Source organism: Pleurodeles waltl, chromosome 6, assembly GCF_031143425.1.
Source record: "Pleurodeles waltl isolate 20211129_DDA chromosome 6, aPleWal1.hap1.20221129, whole genome shotgun sequence".
Classification (NCBI taxonomy): Eukaryota; Metazoa; Chordata; class Amphibia; order Caudata; family Salamandridae; genus Pleurodeles; species Pleurodeles waltl.
In genome coordinates, this window is record NC_090445.1 from 705,329,970 (window position 1) to 705,353,219 (window position 23,250).

The 23,250-nt window shown below is 46.2% G+C and overlaps 1 protein-coding gene across 6 annotated transcripts in view; it reads right to left on the reverse strand.

Annotated features, from left to right (window-relative positions):
- The window catches only part of LOC138300185 (deleted in malignant brain tumors 1 protein-like), a 499,499-nt gene that overhangs the window by 200,286 nt on the left and 275,963 nt on the right, over window positions 1–23,250 (reverse strand). The gene's annotated exons all lie outside the window — the stretch shown is intronic.

The following is a 23,250-nucleotide window of genomic DNA, read 5'->3' on the forward strand; positions in this document are numbered from 1 at the left end:
CTACGTTTACATTAAATCTAATTAACAGCTTCCATCTCTATCAAGGTTTAGCGGCAATAAACGGCATTTAATTTGTGATTTCCAGCCCTGTATGGACATTGACAATCTATACCCTTCTCAGACTCCGCTGAAAATTTTGCACTTTAATCTAAAAAGACATCAGTGACAGGCCTCAGCCTTGTGAATGTAGTGTTGCCAGATCCCATGGTCCCACGTGTCAGTCATGTGTGGATTTCTGCTAAATATGTAACATGCTGATCACTATTATGCAGTTTCTGCTTGTTCATTCTTCAGCCTTATTTCCTCGAGATCCTGATTATCAACAAAGTAAATTGTACTGAGCGTCTCAACTCAAAACATATGGGGACAGTGAAGTATGCTCCTTTGTAGTCACATATAAGCAAGATTGGAAAGTGTCAAATGGGCGTTTTGGGCAGGGATGGATCTCGAGAAGGGGAAATATAAGCAATCCACCAAAAGGGAGTTTCTAGATTGTCCTTAGAAGCTTTTATAGCATATGAGGAATATTGGAGCCCTGAAAGAGCTTCCGACAAGCCTATGAGATCCCAGGTTAGACTACAGTCAGTCAGAAATTTGTCGTCTTCAGCTGCCCTCATGTTCCCCATGTGAGTCCTGAAACACCCTCATATGACTTTGAGAATGTGCTCAGGGACCAACAATTGATGCCCAAACTTCCTGAGCTGTGACTTAGATTCTTTGAAACACTTTCAGAGTACTTAGATCTGCCAAGCTTTTTGTTTGCCGTAGACAGCCTCAATAAAACTGTAAACCTTGCACTTGTACAGCACACTACTCACCCATTAGGGTCTCAAGGCGCTGTATGCATACCACTTTGGAACCCCTCCTGGCTTTTCCCTGTGAGGACAGCCCCAGTGTGAAGCCAGGCATCCAAGGGCTGTGAGGGTCATTGTGGAGATTAAGCAAGCTATTGCCCAGAGGTACACAGTGGGGCCTATAAATTAGATTAGGCACCGAGACAAGAATTATTTGGTGCAAGGGAATTGAGCCCAAGACGGGAATTGAACCCTGGTCCCAGGCCAGATCTCTGCATCAGGGTCTGCCACTCTAACCATTGTGCCACACTTCTCCACTCTTCTCCAATCAGCCCACAGTCTAACATACCAATCTCTATGGCCATTCGTGGACCAAAAGAGTCACTTAACTGACTGAGTGCTAATATGAATCCTCAAAGATTGTCAGAACCAAGGCTGGTCTGTTCATACCAGGCCTCGGGCACTTCCTCGGGAGGCTGGAAGGGTGGGGGCCTGCTTTTGCTACTGGGGGACAGTTTTGTAGCAGTGCAGCAGTTTTGAAAGCACTGCAGAGTTCCTTGTATATCCAACAGTTTTCAGGCAACAATAAAAGTGTCAAAATAACTCTGGTGATTCATGTAGCTGCTTAAGAGAGATCAGGGTTTTGTTTAGTGGCAGTTTCGATTCATCTAGTGTGGCGCAGAAGATTAATATGCCTGCTGGGAAGAACATGTATTATGCCAATCGCAGAAGAGCATTTTATGTACAATGCTCAATAGAATACTGCTTTTGTCGCTGAGCTCCTTTTTGGTACCGTGCAGTTCATAATTTGAATCATAATCTAGCACAGTGAGCTATAAAAGGCCATGAAAGAGCTGCATGCAAACTGCATGGTACAGGTTAGGAAGCTATTTTTTTCCTTGTCTTTGATTCTCCTAATTTTGCTAAAAAGGGTTTGTTTTTTGTTAAAGTTAACCCCAACCACTGTGTTATGTTCTCAATCCTAAATGTATGCTTCCCCAGATCAAGTAATCTTAACCTCTTAAGTGCGGGCGTCGGCCACTGGCCGACGCCCACACACCCTCCCTGGTGCGGGTCACGACCAGTGGCCGACACCAGGAAGGGCATTAATAAATCCTTTTTTTTTTACCCCCCCCGGGAGACACGGAAGCTACTGTGTCTCCCCCCGCCCCCCACCCGCCCCTTTGTGACGTCGACGTTGCAAAGGTGTTTTCCCCATGAAAGCAGGAAGCAGCCTTGCGGCCGCTTCCTGCTTTCATGGGGAAAACGGCCTTTTACACGTTCGGGAAGGCCTCGTAAGAAAGGGGAGAGTCTCCCCTTTCTTACGAGGCCTTCCTGAAAGTGTTGCCTGGCCCCCGGTCGCAGCTGTGCTGCGATCGGGGGCCAGGAAACACTTTCAGGTTTCCTGGCTCCCCCGATCGCAGCACAGCTGCGATCGGGGGGGTCAGGAAACATTTTGAAAAGGTCTCGTAAGAAAGGGGAGACTCTCCCCTTTCTTACGAGGCCTTCTGAAACTGTTTCTGGCCCCCGATCGCAGCACAGCTGCGATCGGGGGCCAGGAAACCCCACTAGACACCAGGGATTTCACTTTTGGGGGGCGGCCCCCCATGGAAAATGGGCCGCCCCCCGGCATATTTTTCTTTTAAAAAAAAAAAGGTAGGTGCCCCCTGGGGGGGGGGGGGGGGACGGTGGTGGGGATTTTTTTTTTTCCAAAAAAAAAAAAAATAAAAAAAAAAAATGAAATGACAGGGGGTCGCCCGTGGGCAGGGTGACCCCCTGTGGGGGCAATTTTTTTTTTAGATGTTGTAGGGTTTCCCTGGGGGGCATTTTGGCCCCCAAGGAAACCATACAACAACTAAAAAAATATATATGTATATATCTATATATATATATCTATGTAGATAGATATATCTAGGTACATGGATATATCTATAGATATATCTATGTAGATATATATATATATATATATATATATAGGTAGATCTGTATCAAAGAGATTTATAAAGCGCGCTACTCACCTGTGAGGGTCTCAAGGCGCTGGGGGGGGGATGGGGGGAGGGAAAGGGGCTAGGAGGTTCACTGTTCAAAAAGCCAGGTTTTGAGGCCCTTCCTGAAAAGAAGTAGGTTTTGGGTCTTGCGAATGTGGGTTGTGAGTGCGTTCCATGTTTTGGGTGCAATGTAGGAGAAGGATCTGCCCCCGGTGGTGGTGTGTTTGATGCGGGGGACAGAGGCGAGAGAGAGGTCAGCTGAACGGACGTTTCGTGTGGGGGTGTGGAAGGTGACTCTCGTTGAGGTAGGCAGGGCCTGTGTTGTGGAGTGATTTGTGTGTGAGGATGAGGATCTTGAAGGTGATCCTTTTGTCAATGGGGAGCCAGTGGAGGGATTTGAGGTGTGGAGAGATGTGTTCGTGTCGGTGGAGGTCGAGGATGAGTCGTGCTGCTGAGTTCTGGATGCGTGTAGTTTGCACTTGAGTTTTAGAGTGGTGCCGGCGTAGAGGGCGTTTCTGTAATCAAGCCTGCTGCTGATGAGTACGTGAGTGACAGTTTTTCTGGTCTCTGTGGGGATCCATTTGAATGTTTTTCAGTATACGGAGTTTGTTGAAGCATGAGGAGGTAAGAGCGTTGATTTGTTGGGTCATAGAGAGGGAGGAGTCTAGGATGATGCTGAGGTTGCGTGCGTAGTTGGCGGGGGTGGGTGCAGGGCCTAGCGTGGTGGGCCACCATGGGGGTTCCCAGGTTTTTTTGGTGAGGGCCAAAGAGGATTATTTCGGTTTTGCTTGAGTTGAGTTTCAGGTGGTTGGCTGTCATATATACATCACTTTTGTCAATATGTGTGTGGTTTCCTTGGGGGGAAAAGGGTCCGACTTGTCTAGTGGCAGTTTTAGTGCCATAAAGAAGCGCAGAAGGTTTATATGCCTACTGCAAAGAGCACATCTGTATTTTATGTAAATAGCTGAGTACATTAGTAAAGTCTATGGAGAGATGAAGGGCACTTTTGCTGGGTGGTAATGAGGGAATCCGAGGAGGAGGGAGTGGGAGCACCAATAATGATTGTTGGACTGGGCGCAGGAGGTGCTAAAGAGTGTGACGAATGGTATGTGACAAGGTGTTTTTTGAGTGTCTTGAAAGTACGTGCTGATTGAGGGAAGAAGCGCAGGTAAGGTGGCCTCTACTGTTGCACGTATCTCACACACACCATCGATTTTGTGACTGTCTACGTAGGCTAGTGTTTAAGAGCAACAGTTTAGCCAATAGCAGAGATGGCATCTTGATGGATGACTGCTGCCTGCACTCGGGTTATAGAGGACCGCTCTGACATAGGATCAGAGACTGAGACATCAGATACTGAGACAGCATCGGAGGGATAGGACAATGGCGCAGACTCTGGGAGTGATTTTTCAGTCAGAGGAGTCCCATTCGAAAACTCCTCTTCCAGTACATTATGAGGGAGGTGATGAGGACAGTCCTGCTGTCCCTTCGCAAGCTGTTCGTGCAACTGGGTAATAGTGGGTTAGGCCAACCCAGAGAGCAGGTGAATGCGGCGGCAAGCAGAGAGAGAGTGCTCTCTTGGGAGCTCACCAACTTAGTTCAGCCCCAAATTCCACCACCCAAATCATATTGTGGAGACATCAAAATTGTCTATGGCAAAACAAACTGGTTTTGTAAGGCAGGCACCTGTGTTTTTGGTCCTGGATTCGGCGGCCATATAGAGAAACACACTAAACCCAAACATTTCTGGAAACTAGACATTCGGGGGAGTCCACAGAGGTGTGACTTGTGTGGATTCCCCAAAGTCTTCTTACCCAGAATACCCTGCAAAGCTGAAATGTTGAAAAAAAACTCTATTTTTCTCGCATTTCTGTCACACAAACTACAGGAATATGCTGGGATCCACAACATTCCTACCACCCAGTGACTCCTCACCTGTCCTGATAAAAACACTACCCCACTTGAGTGCCTACACCTAGTGCCTGTGTCAGGAATGGATCACCCCAGGGTCAACAGCTGCCTCACGTAAGGACCAACATTGACCGTTGTGTGATCTATTCCTGTCGCAGGCACCAGGCCTAACCACACAAGTGAGGTATCATATTTATCGGGAGACTTGGGGGAACGCTGGGTGGAAGGAAATTTGTGGCTCCTCTCAGATTCCAGAACTTTCTGTCACCGAAATGTGAGGAAAACGTGGTATTTTAGCCACATTTTGAGGTTTGCAAAGGATTCTGGGTAACAGAACCTGGTCCGAGCCCCACAAGTCACCTCATCTTGGATTCCCCTGGGTTTCTAGTTTTCAAAAATGTGCTGGTTTGCTAGGTTTCCCCAGGTGCCGGCTGAGCTAGAGGCCAAAATCCACAGGTAGGCACTGTTTTCTATGAAAAAATGTGATGTGTCCACGTTCTGTTTTGGGGCATTTCCTGTCGCGGGCGCTAGGCCTACCCACACAAGTGAGGTATCATTTTTATCAGGAGACTTAGGGGACCGCCGGGTGGAAGGAAATTTGTGGCTCCTCTCAGATTCCAGAACTTTCTGTCACCGAAATGTGAGGAAAACTTGTTTTTTTAGCCACTTTTTGAGGTTTGCAAAGGATTCTGGGTAACAGAACCTGGTCCAAGCCCCGCAAGTCACCCCTCCTTGGATTCCCCTAGGTCTCTAGTTTTCAGAAATGCACAGGTTTGGTAGGTTTCCCTATGTGCCAGCTGAGCTAGAGGCCAAAATCTACAGGTAGGCACTTCTCAAAAAACACCTCTGTTTTCTTCCAAAAATTTGGATGTGTCCACGTTGCGCTTTGGGGCGTTTCCTGTCGCGGGCGCTAGGCCTACCCACACAAGTGAGGTATCATTTTTATCGGGAGACTTGGGGGAACGCCGGGTGGAAGGAAATTTGTGGCTCCTCTCAGATTCCAGAACTTTCTGTCACCGAAATGTGAGGAAAACTTGTTTTTTCAGCCACTTTTTGAGGTTTGCAAAGGATTCTGGGTAACAGAACCTGGTCCGAGCCCCGCGAGTCACCCTTCCTTGGATTGCCCTAGGTCTCTAGTTTTCAGAAATGCACAGGTTTGGTAGGTTTCCCTAGGTGCCGGCTGAGCTAGAGGCCAAAATCTACAGGTAGGCACTTCGCAAAAAACACCTCTGTTTTCTTCCAAAAATTTGGATGTGTCCACGTTGCGCTTTGGGGCGTTTCCTGTCGCGGGCGCTAGGCCTACCCACACAAGTGAGGTATCATTTTTATCGGGAGACTTGGGGGAACGCCGGGTGGAAGGAAATTTGTGGCTTCTCTCAGATTCCAGAACTTTCTGTCACCGTTATTTGAGGAAAACTTGTTTTTTCAGCCACTTTTTGAGGTTTGCAAAGGATTCTGGGTAACAGAACCTGGTCCGAGCCCCGCGAGTCACCCTTCCTTGGATTGCCCTAGGTCTCTAGTTTTCAGAAATGCACAGGTTTGGTAGGTTTCCCTAGGTGCCGGCTGAGCTAGAGGCCAAAATCTACAGGTAGGCACTTCTCAAAAAACACCTCTGTTTTCTTCCAAAAATTTGGATGTGTCCACGTTGCGCTTTGGGGCGTTTCCTGTCGCGGGCGCTAGGCCTACCCACACAAGTGAGGTATCATTTTTATCGGGAGACTTGGGGGAACGCCAGGTTGAAGGAAATTTGTGGCTCCTCTCAGATTCCAGAACTTTCTGTCACCGAAATGTGAGGAAAACTTGTTTTTTTAGCCACTTTTTGAGGTATGCAAAGGATTCTGCGTAACAGAACCTGGTCCGAGCCCCGCAAGTCACCCCTTCTTGGATTCCCCTAGGTCTCTAGTTTTCAGAAATGCACAGGTTTGGTAGGTTTCCCTATGTGCCGGCTGAGCTAGAGGCCAAAATCTACAGGTAGGCACTTCGGAAAAAACAGCTGTGTTTTCTATAAAAAAAATAGGATGTGTCCATGTTGTGTTTTGGGGCATTTCCTGTCGCGGGCACTAGGCCTACCCACACAAGTGAGGTATCATTTTTATCGGGAGACTTGGGGGAACACAGAATAGCAAAACAAGTGTTATTGCCCCTTATCTTTCTCTGCATTTTTTCCTTCCAAATATAAGAGAGTGTGTAAAAAAGACGTCTATTTGAGAAATGCCCTGCAATTCACATGCTAGTATGGGCACCTCGGAATTCAGCGATGTGCAAATAACCACTGCTCCTCAAAACCTTATCTTGATCCCATTTTGGAAATGCAAAGGTTTTCTTGATACCTCTTTTTCACTCTTCATATTTCAGCAAATGAATTGCTGTATACCCAGTATAGAATGAAAACCAACTGCAGGGTGCAGCTCATTTATTGGCTCTGGGTACCTAGGGTTCTTGATGAACCTACAAGCCCTTTATATCCCCGCAACCAGAAGAGTCCAGCAGACAAAACTGTATATTGCTTTCAGAAATCTGACATCGCAGGAAAAATTTACAGAGTAAAACATAAAGAAAAATGGCTGTTGTTTTCAGCTCAATTTCAATATTTTTTTATTTCAGCTGTTATTTTCTGTAGGAAAACCTTGTAGGATCTACACAAATGACCCCTTGCTGAATTCAGAATTTTGTCTAGTTTTCAGAAATGTTTAGCATTCCGGGATCCAGCATTGGTTTCACACCCATTCCTGTCACTAACTGGAAGGAGGCTGAAAGCACCAAATATAGTAGAAATGGGGTATGTCCCAGTAAAATGCCAAATTTGTGTTGAAAAATTTGGTTTTCTGATTCAAGTCTGCCCGTTCCTGTAAGGTGGGAAGATAGTGATTTCAGCACCAGAAACCCTTTGTTGATGGCATTTTCAGGGAAAAAACCACAAGCCTTCTTCTGCAGCCCTTTTTTCCCATTTTTTTGGAAAAAGTAAATTTTCACTGTATTTTGGCTATTTTCTTGGTCTCCTCCAGGGGAAACCACCAACTCTGGGTACCATTAGAATCCCTAGGATGTTGGAAAAAAAGGACGCAAATTTGGCGTGGTTAGCTTATGTGGACAAAAAGTTATGAAGCCCTAAGCGCGAACTACCCCAAATAGCCAAAAAAGGGCTCAGCACTGGGGGGGGAAAGGCCCAGCAGCTAAGGGGTTAAAAATGCCTGCCAGTACGGGTTGCGTGAATCCTACACCTTGTACTCTCCTTTGTCAACATTTTCTATACATTGAGTTACACATACAGGATTCATTGTCTTTGTATGTGTGTGATGCAAAGTGCTCCCACATCCTCCACTTGAAAGAGAGGCGCTATAAAACAAATTAAATACATGTCAGAGAAGGGCTATGGAGAGATGAGAGGTACTGTTAGAGGGCGAGTGAATCATAGAAGATTTCTGTATCCTGGTGCACTGTAAATGTCAGTAGTAGTCAGGCTCACTCACTGTGCCTCCCTATGGGGGCTCGTCTGAAAACATTTTCCAGGTCTGCTTTGGGTTCCCAGTCCGGCCCTGGTCAGAACTGCTAGACATCGGAGTCCTTGTAACCTACTCTACAGGCTCCTAGACAACTCAACCTGTCTTGAAGAGCATCTCAGTTGGCCCTCAGAATATTTCTGTTGGCTCTCAGTGGACACCAACAGTGCTATAACGAATGCCCCCCAGCCTCTGTGGTGAGTGGGGGGCCCTGAACTCCAGAGGACCCCTCAGCACAGCACCAGGTCTGAGTGAGTATTGATGGTGGCCCCCTCTGGGTTCTTTGCAGGGGGGGCCCTGCAGTGTTGTTACGCCACTGGGTGCAAAATCACCTCTGCCTATCCTCAACCCCTTTCTGTGTACACCAAGCGGTATCCTCGGTTCTTCAGTTTCTCCTTTGAGCAGGGTGGCTGGCATTGATGAGAGTGAGGGGCGTAAACCTACCAATCTGGGGGGCTAACAACAAGATGAAAAGAACTCTGAGCAGCTGGAAACAAATAACACATTGAAATTGATGCCGAGAGTCATAGTGGGTTAAATCTGTTGACTTTGGGAGGTGGGAGAGGGGGATAGGTTGGAAGGATGGCCTCCTGCACATACACTGCCACTGGCTGGGCGAGGTCTCCCTCACCAAGGAATAATAAGCTACAGCACAGATGTCATAATGGTAGGTTTTGTGAGTCTCATTGTTAAGTATACTTTGTTTTGAGCATTAACATCAGTGGCACAGGGTGGGATTGCACAACTGCATTAAACAAAAGAGCCAGAGGAGGAGCTGGTCGAGAGTTAGAGTATTAGAGTGGGTGTGGTGTCAGTGACCTTTGCTCTTCCTGCTTCATGCAACTCAGCAACAGCTGTTGCTGCTTGTTGATAGGAGAACTTGAATCTAGGGAAGGAGAGCATGTGGTTCAAAGAGAAAGCTAATATGTGTTTTCAGGTCAAACAGGTCACACACTTCAGACTTGGCTGGATGGAACACATGAAGGAAAGGGCAGAGTTGATTCCTCTGAGTCTCTGTCAGTTCTAGCACCTCAAAGGTGACTTTCGAGTCTGGAAGGGCAGTGGGTCATGGGCTGCCCACTCTAGCAGCCTCATGCTGGGCATGAGCTGTGAGGGATACAAACTGAGTAACTGGTGTCACAAAGACATAGATTTGTAGTTTATTTTACCACCTGCTTCATGGCTTTCTTATGTAGCATGGACACACCCAAAATTGTCAAGTATCTGCGGTTGCACACCTTGGTCAGTGAGACACTGAAATAGAGAGGGAGCAGCCAGGTCACTAGTACATCCACCCACAGCAGCAAAGTAGAAATAGATTGCCAATGCAATTGTAAGCCATTGCCAAGCCTTCTTTTTGCCCTACGCCTGCTGTTCCAAATGGCATTTTGCCACAGATTTAGCTTCAGAGGGCTGTACAAGCCAGGTGCCATCACCAATATTTTCTTCAATAATGAGGCGGTATTGGACGGCTCCTCCTACCTCCAGTGTCCCTTTCCCTTTGTCCTTGAACAGGGAAGCAATATTTTTTATAGGGGCCATAACAGTGCTAATCAGCTGATTTCTAAACATTCCAGAGCTGCAACAGTTACGGGGTCTGACCACAATACCACAGTCTGGTCACACTTGGACGCCATGATTAGACTTCCTGTATTTGTGAAATTTAATGAAATTTAATGCCATGCCCCACTCATAATCTGCAATGAAACATTCAGCAGATTAATGTTTTACAAATGTGGTGGATGTTTTAGCTGCTTTTAAGCTTCTTTGAATATGTACAGCTTTTTATTGAAGGATATGGATTGTGGCTGTTTATACTTGATATGGTTGCAATAGTTTGAAAGACTGCATTGTCTAAAGAAACCCAGGGGCATATTTAAGACTTCTGTGGTGCAGGGCAGCGCAGCAAGTCACCTTGTTGTGCTGCATCAGGTCACAGGAAAAGGGCAGGAATGTGCTGTATTTATCAAATATGCCACATTCGTGTCCTTATATCTTGTCCTAGAGCCGTTTTGGCAGCCTAGCACCAATGCAGGCACCCTTGAACCATGGTGCAAAGGTGTCAGTGTTGCAGGCAGGATTGTATTTGTGCAGGATGGGGCACCTTCCTAAATAAAATAAATCCTGAGACCCTTTTTCCTCTGCAGGACACATAGAAAGAGGAAAAAGGCATTTCTACTCATTACACCTATTCTGGAGAGGCTTATCTTTTTGGTGCATTCCCAGGTTTATCTGTTCTTGTAAATCTGAGAGTGCATCAAAATCCATGGATGGTGCGTGGGAATACCCACGCAACACCCATGAAAATGCCTCCCTTGAGCAAAATAATGCAAAGCTGCATTTGGGCTGTATTACATTACTTGAGATTCATGAGGCCGTGCAGGGACATGCAAGATGACCTTTAAAGGGTTCATAAGTCTTGTTGGAGTGTAACTTTTATAATTCGTATTAACATGAAATGCTTGCAGAATAATGTATAATGAAACAGCATAGATAATGTGTTAATATGATACTAATGCACGCGTTTGAAATGTGCCCACGGGGAGTGGCCACCAATGTATACGATGATTAATGAAACTGACAAATAATGAGTTAACAATGTACTAATGTATGATTTTGTATTAGCATTATGAGTTATGTATGAAGGTTTTGCTTAATTAATCACTAGGCCTTAGTTAGCAAGGGTCTGAGCCTAGCTGCCTGGTCTCATATTAAGGGGGTCATTCTGACCCTGGCGGTCATTGACCGCCAGGGTCAACGACCGCGGGAGCACCGCCAACAGGCTGGCGCTGCTTCCAAGGGCATTCTGACCGCGGCGGTATGGCCGCGGTCAGAAACGGAAAACCGGTGGTCTCCCGCCGGTTTTCCGCTGCCCTGAGGAATCCTCCATGGCGGCGCAGCTTGCTGCGCCGCCATGGGGATTCCGACCCCCTCACCGCCATCCTGTTCCTGGCGGTTTTGGCCGCCAGGAACAGGATGGCGGTGAGGGGTGTCGTGGGATGGCATGGGCACTGCAGGGGCCCTCGTAAGAGGGCCCCTAAAAGATTTTCAGTGTCTGCCATGCAGACACTGAAAATCGCGATGGGTGCTACTGCACCGTCAGCACCCTTCCCACTCCGCCGGCTCCATTCGGAGCCGGCTTCCTCGTGGGAAGGGGTTTCCCGCTGGGCTGGCGGGCGGCCTTCTGGCGGTCGCCCGCCAGCCCAGCGGGAAACACAGAATAACCGCGGCGGTCTTCTGACCGGGTAGCAGTATTCTGACCGCGTAGCGGTATTCTGTTGGGGGAACTTTGGCGGGCGGCCTCCGCTGCCCGCCAAAGTTAGAATCACCCCCTAAATGTGTTTTTTTAACGTGCAATGTGCTGTCCTCCTGAAGGATGTGAAGCTGTACTTTTCCAGAAGCTAGAGATATGTTTGTAGCTGTAGTAAATTATTTCTCATGGGACCCGACTTGCTCAAGGAGACATTCTTGCTGAATGCAAAAGTGTAATTCGCAACAGGTGCAAGATCCCCTAGTCTAGGAGAAGACAATGGAACTACTGACTGGAGCGACAAGTATAACTTTTCTTACTTGACATTATACCCGATGAAGACGTCAATCACAGGAGCCAATAAACTACATGAGAACTGTATTAGGTGAAAATTCTAGTAAAGTGTGTGATGGATCATTGGACAGAGATAACGATGCACCAAATATTGCCCAATGGGAAATTAGAGACATGTTCGACAGATTTGATATAACAGCATGACCCGAGAAGAAATCAGCCATTATTGGGACACTCTTGCCGTTACTCCGACATTCTGCCTTAAACTATACTATCCTCAAGACTTTGATATTCTGATATTCCAAACCATCCTCTTTTCCCTGTGCTTACTTCTCCTCCTTAAGAGGGAAGAGCCCTATTCTTGCTATGCCTTGCTGAGACTTAGCTGTTCTATCCTAGCTGATGGCGAATCGACTGATGTCCTGAGGACAAAGATTGCCGCTGTATGCTGACCCATTTGGAGGGGTAACTATATGATGATATATTGTAATTGTCTGATTGCCTTTTCTTTCCAGGTACCATCTTCTCTTTTGATAGAGGCCATAGTTAGATGTTTTCTAAATTCATGTTGCAAAATTGTTTCGCATGAAGCCCAACAAGCTGATGCTAATTAGCGTTTAGTTAAGGCGGTCACTAAAATCAGATGCAAATAGACAAATGACTGAATTCACGCTTTGCTGAATAACATGTTAATGTTGCTCTGCTAAAGTTGATTCATGTTAACATTGTGCTTTGTGTTAATGTTCATGATCTATGCTTTGATAAAATTTTATTCAAGTTGCCATATTGTATTGGTTTGATGTGCTCACTGATATTGAGACTAATAAATATGCTATTAGAGTGTAACTAATAGGGAATAAATATCCTAATTCTTACTAGATTTGTGTGGTTATTCATGGCTGAAAGGTAATTCTTATCAAATGTTATTGATTAGTTTGATTCATTAGCTATTGTCAATATTTATGGAGTTATTGATCTGTTAATTGCAATGTTAAATAGATATCTCGTTCTGAGCAGTCTCCAATCAGGGTCAAAAGGTTCACTGGCCTATAACGAGTCCCTGTGTAAGTTAAATTATCAAAGTTGGGAAGCGTTATCAGTCTCATTTTACATTACTCTTGCCTCACGTTGTGTGGTGTAAGAGTGACACACAGGGGCTCATAAATATGCCACTTATTATTGAACTGATTTCCCTAGTTTTACAGAACAATATCCGTGACTTCCCATCAGGGCACAATATTTACCCAAATTACTGATATGAATCTTGGAGGGAGGAACCCCAATGTCAGCCCTCCGAAAATGTTAACTTACATGCCCATTTATTGATCATATACAGTTGCCTGTGTTGTAGCAGTTACTTTCAGCTTGACAACACTGATGGGAAAGTAGAACTACAGCCCGAGATGCTCAAGGAGATTATTTGGTTTTGATATATGTTTTCCAAGGGCAACCTACCAAACCTGCACATGTTTGAAAACTAGACACCTGGGGGAATCCAGGATGGGGTGACTTATGGGGCTCTCACCAGGTTTTGTTACCCAGAATCCTTTGCAAACCTCAAAATTTGGCAAAAAAAACCACTTTTTCCCTCAGATTTCGGTGATAGAAAGTTTTGGAATCTGAGAGAAGCCGCAAACTTCCATCCACCCAGCATTCCCCCATGTCTCCTGATAAAAATGGAACCTTACTTGTGTGGGTAGGCCTACTCCCTCGACAGGAATAGATCATACAATGGTCAATGTTGGTCCTTACATGAGGGCAACTATTGACCCTGGGGTGATCCATTCCTGATGTAGGCACTAGATACAGGCACTCAAGTGGGGTAGTGTTTTTATCAGGGGAAACACTGGGTGATAGGAATTTTGTGGATCCCAGCATATTCCTGTAGTTTGTGTGACAGAAATGCAAGAAAAAAGTGAGTTTGTATTCAACATTTCACCTTTGCAGGGTATTCTGGATAAGAAAACTTTGGGGAATCCACACACGTCACACCTCTGTGGACTCCCCCGGATGTCTAGTTTACAGAAATGTCTGGATTTGGTAAGTTTTCCTATAAGTCCGCCAAGCCCAGGACCAAAAAAACAGATGACTGCCTTAAAAAACAGGTTGTTTTGTGATAGATAATTCTGATGTTTCCACAATACGATTTGAGCAGTGGAATTTGGGGCTGAACTAAATTGGGGAGCTCCCAAGAGAGCACTCTCTCTGTGCTTGCTGCCGCATGCACCTGCTCTCTGGGTTAGGCTAACCCGCTATTGTCCTGCTGCACAGACTGTGCTTGCGAAGGGTCAGCAGGACTTTCCTCGTCACCTCCCTCATAATCAATGGAAGAGGAGTTATGGAATGGGACTCCTCCGACTAAGAAACCACTCCCAGAGACTGTCATTGTGCTATCCTTCAGACGCTGTTTCAGTATCTGCTGTCTCAGACTCTGATCCTACGTCAGAGCTGTCCTCTATAATCCGAGTGAGGGCTTGAACAGCAATCATCCAACGAGATGCCATTTCTGCTACTGGCTAAACTGTTGCTCTAAAACACTAGCCTACGTAGACAGTCACAATATTGCTGGTGGGTGTGTGTGTGTGATACGTGCAACAGTAGAGGTCACCTTACCATTGCTTCTTTCCTCAATCAGCAAGTTCTTTCAAGATGCACACAAAAAGACACACTATTACTTCACCTTGTCACATACCAATCATCACAGTCTTTACCGCCTCTAGCGCCCAGTCCAACAATCATTATTGTTGCTCACACACCCATGACCTCCTCCTCGGATTCCCTCAATACCACCAAAAGTGCCCTTCATCTCTTCATAGCACCCCTCGCACATACATTTCATTTGTATTGTAGCACAAGTAATGGCTGACTTTACTAATGTACTCAGCTATTTGCATAAAATACAGATTTGATCTTTGCAGTAGGCATATAAACCTTCTGCGCTATATTTTTGCATCAAAACTGCGACTAGTCTGATCCTTTTGTAGCAGAAACATATTCACAAGACTTACTTGACTTTTTTATTGCTGCCTAGAAGCTACAGTTGAAACGGACCAGTTGAAGTTTGCGTATTGCTTTGAAGACACAAGCTACAACTGGAATACAACTTTTTGGCGAATATATATATATATCACTTTTATATGTGGGTGTAGTTTTCCTGGGGGCTGATCGCAGCCCCCAGGGAAAACCCACACCCGTTGACAAAACTGATTGCTATATATATATATATATATATATATATATATATGTATCTCTCTCTCTCTCTCTCTCTCTACATATATATATATATATATATAGATCTATATATAGACATACATATATTATACACATATCTGTATAGATATATCTATCTATCTATTTTTTTGTATAGCTGTTTGTTTTCCTTGGGGGCCAGAGTGGCCCCCTGGGATACCATACAACTATTAAAAAATATATATTGCCCCCACAGGGGGTCACCCTGCTCACAGGCGACCCCTGCCCATTTCCTTTCTTTTGCTTTTTATTTGTTTAAAAAAAAAAAAAAAAAACCCTGGGGGGCAGGATCAGGCGTGATCGCCCCCCCCCCCATGGCTAATCCTACCTTTTAAAAAAATATGCCCCTGTGAGCTGGCTCATTTGCCAGGGGGGATGACCCCCCCCAAGTGATATCTCTGGTGTCTAGTGGGGGTTTCCTCGTCCTCAAGTCAAGGAAACCGGTTCAGGAAGGCCTTGTTTGAAAAGGGAGAGTCTCCCCTTTCAAACAAAGCCTTCCCGGTTTGGGGCAGGTGGTGGGGCGGAGGGAGACACGGAAGATCTTCATTGTCTCCTGGAGTATTTTTTAACCCCTCCCTGGTGTTGGCCACTGGTCATGACCTGCAACAGGGAGGTAATGTGAGCGTCGACCAGTGGCCGACGCCCGCACTAAAGAGGTTAAGCGTGTGCAGATGCTCATCCAGTCCCTGGTGTAGCCTCTCTGCTGAGCCCACAGAGCGATGCTCATGTGTGTTCCAATTGTAATCACCATCTTCTGTGGAAGAGTACATGAGGAATACACAGCAGTTACAATATTGACAGCCGCAAAGGTTCACAGTTAAGGAGAGAGGGTGCTTATGTGTGGGAGCAAGAGAATGAGTGTAAGTAATGAGGAGTGAGTGAATATAACGGTGAGTGATTGGGAATGAGTGCAATGAGTGGTCTCAGTGAGGTGAAGAATCTAGAACAATTTGGGCTCCCTTGCTTAGCTGGCTGGCATCACTGGATGTTTTACACCACACCAGTTTCAAAGATCATCACTGCCTCTGAGTTCCTCATTCACCCTTCACGAGCACACAGAGCCCCTTTCATATCCCACATAGGTTAAGCTATATTTAAAATTGGCTGTGTGGCACCCTGACACCCCAACGTCTGCTACCCGACCCTGTGGCTCCAGAAATCACTAAGGAGAGTGCAGATAGGCACTTCACTAATCTGCCTCTACTAGCGCACAACTGTCATTCAAGCAAAATCCCGGATTGGAGTTCTGCCAAGGGATACTGCTGTGCCCTTTTGCAGAAACCTTTAACACACATATACACATACATTTACAAATACACACATCTGTACTTTCTGTTTTTATATGCACTTGTTATCATAGCAGTTTAGTATCAGTGTTATATTATTGAATGCAATAAAATCAGTTTGTATTGTGTGGTATTTACATGGTTGTTTAGACTGCACATACCGGCATATTTGTTACACAACATATTATTGAATGTCTTTGCTCCTTATCTTGCGTATAATAAAAATAGGCGATGACATATCCATTTTCTTGCTTTTTTTCTGGTGGCACATATATTTTCTTTAGTTCCTGTTTGTTAGCCATGTTTTTTCAGGGACCAGCTGAGAACACTTTGAGATCTCTTTGCTAACTTGTGAAATGACAAGGAGGAGTGCACATTGGTTTCCCCTGATGTTCTGCTGTGTCTAGCGAGCAGGTGTGAGTGCTCAACGATGCTTAAGACTTCTGACACATTCTCTAAGACTGTCAATGGCTGCAAGTAAAGACTGTGCTTGCCAGAAGTTGTCTGGTATCCTGTTTATCTACGAACACAGAATCAAGAGCAACAGTCATCATTTATAAATTGTCTTATGATGCGTGTCTAAAGGCTGCCTTGGTATGGTTTTGCAAAAAGAGCAGATGATGGCGAGAATGATGAACAATGCAAACATTCACCCCCAGTCACAGGGATCTGGGTTTAATCCATTGTTTTTATACCCACCCAGCCACTGCAGTATGGACAAGCCATATGCAAATCAGTCTTGACCATGCTTCCCATGGGAGCAGTCTAGCAAGAACTGCCAGACCAGGTCCTGCCTGGACTGGAAACAAGAATCCTGCGACTGTGTTTGAGCACCCTCAATTCTTGATTTTTTCTCTTCCTTTTGCTTGACATATGTCTTTTCCCTCTCCACAGTTTGCTCTGAAATGTTTATCCTTTGATCTATGTCTATCACTTAGTTTACGTGTGTGGAAGGTTTGAAGGATTCACCATTGCATGGGATGATATAACATGACAACATGATATGGTATACCATGATATATAATGCACAACACAATACCCTCACTCTGATAACCCTACACGAGGACCATCGAGAGACCCATCTAGCTAGATTCCTCTAAGAAACAACTACTCCGTTTCTTAAAAGACCTCCAAATCAACATTGTTAGAAATTGGGTCTTTGGGTGACAGTCAGGTTGCCCCCTGTACAAGCAAGGACCCTCACTCTAGTCAGGGTAAAAGACAATCACCCTCAGCTCACCCCCCTGGTAGCTTGGCACGAGCAGGCAGGCTTAACTTCAGAGTGCTAGGTGTAAAGTATCTGTACCAACACAAACAGTAACTTAATGAAAACACTACCAAAATGAAAAGACAGGTTTAGAAAAATAGAAAATATTTATCTAAACAAAACAAGACCAAAACTACAAAAATCCATAACACACAAGTCAAGTTATCAATTAAAAACCACATAGAGTCTTCATATTGTTTTAAACACAACACTAATGCTGTTAGCGTAAAGATGAACCTGGGTGCGCCAAAAATAACCCTGCATGGGCGAGTGTGCATCAAAAAGGGCTTGCGATGAGTCGATATCACTCACGAGCAAAACCTTGTGTCGTTTCTCCTTGAGTTGGGTCTGCCTGCGTCGTTCCTTATCTCTGCAGGAGAGCGATACGTCGATCCGAACAGCACTCTCGGGTCCAGGCAGGTCTTGCGTCGTTTTTGCATGCCCAGCAATGTTTGAAGCAGAAATCCTACATCACGATGATCTGAAAACCACACAGTACGGGTTGCGATCTCACCAGCCTCCGTCACTGATGCTGCACGCCGTTTCTACAGCCGCATGCGTCGATCTTCCAGATGCACAACAGGTGAGCATTGATTTCAGCTGCGAAGCCTGCGGCGCGTACATTTTTCAGCCGTGTCTCAGAATTGCGTTGCTCTTTTCCCCGCATGGCGGTCTGTGCTTGGATTTCTCACTCTTGTCCTGCCAGCTTCTCCTTTCAGGGCCCAGGAACTGGATGGGCAAAACTTGGCAGAGTAGGAGTCTCAGCAGAGGCTCCAGGTGCTGGCAGAGAGAAGTCTTTGCTGTCCCTGAGACTTCAAACAACTGGAGGGAATCTCTAAATCAAGCCCTTGGAGAATTCTTCACAAGAAGGAAGGCACACAAAGTCCAGTCTTTGTCCTCTAGCACATGCAGAAGCAGTAACTGCAGGATAGCTCCACAAAGCACAGTCATAGGCAGGGCAGCTCTTCTTCCTCAGTTATTCAGCTCTTCTCCAGGCAGAGGTTCCTCTTGGTTTCCAGAAGTGTTCTCAAGTCTGTGGTTTTGGGTGCCCTTCTAATACCCATTTTTCCCTTTGAAGTAGGCTTACTTCAAAGAAAAGTTTCACTTGTTTGTGAAATCCTGCCTTGCCCAGGCCAGGCCCCAGACACACACCAGGAGGCTGGAGACTGCATTGGGTAAGAGCAGGCACAGCCCTTTCAGGTGTGAGTGACCACTCCTTCCCTCCCTCCTAGCACAGATGGCTCATCGGGATATGCAGGCTACACCCCAGCTCGCTTTGTGTCACTGTCTAGAGAGAGGTGCAAACAGCCCAACTGTCAAACTGACCCAGACAGGGAATCCACAAACAGGCAGAGTCACTTTCTAAAAGTGGCATTTTCAAACACACAATCTTAAAATCAACTTTACCAAAAGATGTATTTTTAAATTGTGAGCTCAGAGACCCCATCCTTCACATGTCTATCTGCTCCCAAAGGGAATCCACACTTTAATCATATTTAAAAGCAGCCCATATCTTAACCTATGAGAGGGATGGGCCTTGCAACCGTGAAAACCGAATTTAGCAGTATTTCACTGTTAGGACATATACAACTCATTAGTATAGGTCCTACCTTAAAAATACACTGCACCCTGCCAATGGGGCTATACAGGGACTACCTTAGGGGTGTCTTTCATGTAAGAAAAAGGGAAGGTTTAGGCCTGGCAAGTGGATACACTTGCCAAGTCGAATTGGCAGGTTAAAACTGCACACACAGACACTGCAGTGGCAGGTCTGAGACATGATTACAGAGCTACTAACGTGGGTGGCACAACCAGTGCTGCAGGCCCACTAGTAGCATTTGATTTACAGGCCCTGGGCACCTCTAGTGAACTGTACTAGGGACTTACCAGTAAATCAAATATCCCAATCATGGATAAACCAATCAACCATACAATTTACACAGAGAGCATATGCACTTTAGCACTGGTTAGCAGTGGTAAAGAGCTCAGAGTTCAAAAGCCAACAGAAACAGGTCAGAATAAATAGGAGACAGGAGGCAAAAAGATTGGCGATGACACTGCAAAAGGGAAAATTCCATCAAACATAAATTGCATTTCATTAAATTTAGCTTCAGCCATAAATGGTAAAAAGATACGACAAGCAGTAAGATATGCTAAACCCTACAAACCATAAGTAGTTGTGTAGCAAGCAACACTGTGCTCGGATCGGGTAATGCAATTTGCAACCCTAAGCCTTAAACTAGCCATAGTCTTGCTCCAATAAAAATTATCCAGGCCAAAATGCCTACTAAGTCCCTTGTGGATGGGAATACAAATCTCAGCCATAGGACCCATGAACAATATGATCCTTCCTGATGAGGCCCGACAAGGGAGAAACCCGTCTCAGTTTGCTTGTGTTAGCTTTCAGACGGGGCGTCGATGAGCAGTCTTCACTGGACTGTAACTACTGGAGCGGCACAGTGGGCACAAAAATTGACTGATATACAGCCCGATCAGTTGCCACCCAGAGCCATTTCTCTTTCTAGATACCAAAAGCAGATGCAGTGTACTACTGCTTTGACCAAATTCATTTGTGCATTCTTCATCTCTTACTAAAGTCCCATCAGTGGCGGCCGGCAGCTTTAGGAGGGAGGGGGGCGGGCGGGACACACACACACACACACACACTCATTCTTTCACACACAGACATGCATGCATGCATGCACATCCATTAACAACACTCATACCATTCAAACATGCATGCACGCACCAAACATTCATTTTAAAACATCACACACTCATTCTTTCACACACGCACGCACATCCATTAACAACATTCATACCATTCAAACATGCATGCACGCACCAAACATTCAATTTGAAACATCACACACATACACACACACACACACTTACCTTCGGCCTCCAGGTCCCAGGAGGGTTGGGACTGCTGCCTTCCCTCATTGGTTGACCTTAGGTGAGACTGCTGACCCCACCCCACTCTGTGAGTATCACTGATTGACACTCGCCCTGGGCACTTAAACTGAAGTGCCCAGAGAGATTGTCAATTGGTGATGCTTTCCTCGTCACCCAGGGGAGGGCCTCGAGGCACCTTTGCTGGGCTGAGGAGGTCACGCCCATAGGAGCTGTGATCTCCTCAGACCAGCAAAGTTCAGCTCAGGCAGCCAGGAGTCTGCGCAAATCGCGCATGTCTGCTCCTGGCTGCCTGACCTGAACATGAAGAGTGTCTCTCAGGCTGACCTTTGTTCAGCCTGACAGACACTCTTCATGGGGGGCAAAAGGTGGGGGGGGTGGCCCCTCCGCCCAAAAGGACAGGCCGCCACTGAGTCCCCTACATATTTCAAAAGCAAAAACACATATTTTAAAATGCTTCAGGTCAAAAGATTCATTCTTATACGGTAACTGCTCATTCAGCGAGTATGACGCTGATATGTTTGTGAACTGCATTCACCATAGTCCTGAAGTAATCCAGTAGCATCCCTTTGCCATATATCTCTACCCTTTTATGCTGTAGAAAGTACACTCAGTCACATAAATAAATTGTCTATGAGAAAACAATTCTAGCAAATAACCTCCTCAGTTTGTACAAATACTGTTACATAAAGCCACTAATTTACATACATAGGGGGTCATTCCGACCCCGGCGGTGCCGGGGATGCGGGAGCACCGCCAACAGGCTGGCGGTGCTCCTCAGGACATTCTGACAGCGGCGGTTCAGCCGCGGTCAGAACAGGAAAACCGGCGGGAGCCGCTGTCCTGCAGAATCCTCCATGGTGGCGCAGCTTGCTGCGCCGCCATGGGGATTCTGACACCCCATACCGCCATCCTGTTCCTGGCGGGTCGCCCGCCAGGAACAGGATGGCGGTATGGGGTGTTGTGGGGCCCCTGGGGGCCCCTGCAGTGCCCATGCCAATGGCATGGGCACTGCAGGGTCCCCATAAGAGGGCCCCACTTTGTATTTCAGTGTCTGCTTTGCAGACACTGAAATACGCGACGGGTGCCACTGCACCCGTCGCACATACCCACTCCGCCGGCTCCATTCGGAGCCGGCTTCCTCGTGGGGAGGGGTTTCCCGCTGGGCTGGCGGGCGGCCTTCTGGCGGTCGCCCGCCAGCCCAGCGGGAAAGCCAGAATGGCCTCCGCGGTCTTTCGACCGCGGAGCGGCCATATGGCGGCTCCCTCCAGACGGGCGGCTCCCGCCGCCCGCGGGGGTCAGAATGACCCCCATAGTCACATAGCTTCACAAGTGTGAAAGCACTCAGTCATAAAACCTGTGGATAATGGAAACATTTAGGCTCTCAGTCAAAAATAAATCTGACTCTAAATTACTGATGTTCGGATAATAATGCCCCGCAGAGTAACGTCTGAGAATATTGCACTATGGGGGTTATTACAACTTTGCCGTATAGGATATAATGGACTCGTAATACGGCTGGTGGTATATCCGTCACTTTACCGTCACTTTTGGGCCGGATTAACACCTCCTCCAAAGTTGTAATAACCCCCTATGTCTTGCTGCAGGCAGCAGAATACACATGTCCATGCAAATAAGACTGGGGTACAATTTAGTGTCATACAAAAATTGTTCTAGTGCACTCTGAGAGACAGGTTTAAGGCGAGCATAGGAGAAACCAGATGAGAATCATTGCCCCTGTGTTTAGTGGCCACACAAAGCTAAATCTAGATGCCGAATATGGGTTTAGCAATAACATTGTTAGGGGAAATAATTGCATTCAATTACCGACTGTAGTAATGCATTAGTAATGGTATTTTCTGTATTCTACCTGGCACTACTTCCAGTGTTAACGGTCAAGTCGTTATGTAGGATGCTGCAACCTAGCTGTGCTGTGAGCCAAATCAGAAGGATTTTCTCTATTCGAGGCCTTCATACTGATTGTCACAGCACAATGCTACAACCTCTCTTTTCTCTAAGACAATACTGCCCGTGACTCAACTTGGTTACAGGAACACTTCCCTAACTGGTGAATGTGTACATTTCATTGACAGATATTTACCTGTTGTGTGTTGGGTAAAAAGGACATCCTCCAGCTTCCCTTTCACACTTTATGTACCCCAAGAGCAGTGGTGTAACAAAGGCCCCCGCAGTCCCTGTGGGGCGGGTTGTCCCTGATCTCCAGAGGGTCACCTCAGCACAGCACCCTGGCCTGAGAGCTCCTGAGTGAGCTCCGACGGGGCCCTCCATTTTCTTTGCAAGGGAGGCCTCTTCAGTTCGTTAAGCCACTGCCCAGGAAGATTGTCATATAATTACTTTATTTTTCTTTCTCTGACTCTGAGAGCAGTTTTTAAGTAGCAGCCATTGTATTACAAAATAAGTAGCAGAAGACATAGCCTTTTTATTGCATAGACTGTGGCAACCCACCAAAAATCGGCTCGCAACCCACCAAAAATCGGCTCGCAACCCACAGTTTGGGAAACACTGCTGTATGATACTCTATAGTGCTCCAATCTTCACCCTTCCGCTCTTCTCCCTCTATGCCACTTCACAACACCCTATGCCATTCCATGACACTGTTCGCTATTCCACGACACTCTTCTCTACAACACGCCCCTCCACTCTGCAGCAATCTCCTTTATTCCACTAACATTTAGCCATGTTGTACAGCAGCAATGCTGCTATATAACATGGATAAAACACAACACATAAGCAGAGTCAATAGCTCTTGCATAGGCAGGACCTATTGGCTTTGCCAA